The sequence below is a fragment of the Terrapene carolina genome, unplaced genomic scaffold (genome assembly GCF_002925995.2).
Source record: "Terrapene carolina triunguis isolate 2854851 unplaced genomic scaffold, T_m_triunguis-2.0 Scaffold30058, whole genome shotgun sequence".
NCBI lineage: Eukaryota > Metazoa > Chordata > Testudines > Emydidae > Terrapene > Terrapene triunguis.
The window spans coordinates 1-1,215 of NW_020694409.1; the positions used below are offsets into that span (position 1 = coordinate 1).

General features: G+C 42.6%; 1 pseudogene; it reads left to right on the top strand.

The window, feature by feature from the left end:
* The first annotated feature begins 7 nt into the window (after window positions 1-7).
* Window positions 8-859, top strand: LOC113409142 (annotated as a pseudogene).
* The last annotated feature ends 356 nt before the right edge of the window (window positions 860-1,215 follow it).

A 1,215-nucleotide genomic window follows, 5' to 3' on the forward strand; every position in this document is an offset into this window, starting at 1 on the left:
ATTATTCTCTGTGTTTTTATCTGCCTACTTGATCACCCTGGCTGGAAATCTCCTCATCATTGTCCTCACATTGGCTGACCCTGCCCTTCATATCCCCATGTATTTCTTCCTCAGGAACCTCTCCTTCCTGGAGATCTGCTACACATCAGTTAACATCCCTAAAATATTGGCCAATCTTCTCTCAGAAGATCAGACCATCTCTTTCATTGGCTGTGCTGTGCAAACCTTTTTCTTTTTTTTCCTTGCTGGGTAAGAGTGTTTTCTCCTGGCCTCAATGGCCTACGATCGCTATGTCGCAATATGCAAGCCTCTGTACTACTCAGTGGTTATGAGCAGGAAGGTATACACAGGGCTAGCTGCCGGATCCTGGCTCAGTGGACTCCTCATATTCTTTGGTCTGACCGTCATGGTGTTCACCCTACCCTTCTGCCATTCCCATGAGATTAACCATTTCTTCTGTGACATCCCCCCACTGCTGAAGCTGGCCTGTGGAGACACCTCCGGCAAAGAAATGGCTGTCTTCATCATGGCTCTGTTCGTTGTCACCTTCCCCTTCATGCTGATTCTCATGTCCTACGTCTGCATCATCTCCACCATCCTGAGGATGCCCTCAGGGGAGGGCAGGAGGAAGTCCTTCTCCACCTGCTCCTCGCACCTCCTGGTGGTGATGCTGTCCTACGGCTCTGCTTGTGTTATGTATCTGAAGCCCAAGTCATCCTACTCACCAGATACAGATAAGTTTCTCTCTCTGTCCTACTCCGTCATCACACCCATGCTAAACCCCATTATCTACAGCCTGAGGAACAAGGAGGTGAGGGGTGCCTTCTGGAGAATGATGGGGAAAAGAAGGTTCTGTTGAATTAAGAAAATGGATTAATTGTAAATGTCTCTGGTTCAATTCTTTGTCTTCAACAATGAAACTCCTTAAGGTGCGGCTTCTGATCTCGTAGAGATGAGGTTAATTCTGAAGTAATATCACCAAACTCAATGGATTTACTACAGATGGGTGGGAAATGCTTTTCCCATTCCATTTTTTTTTTAATTAAAAAAAATGAAAAAATTCCATCCTGAATCCGGAGGAAAAGTTAAATTCTCACAAAAATTTGAAATAATAATAATAATAATTAATAATGTGCCAATTGAAACATTTCATTTTGATAATATAAACAATTTTTGTTTTGTTTTTGACCTTTCATTTTTTTAAAACTTTTTATT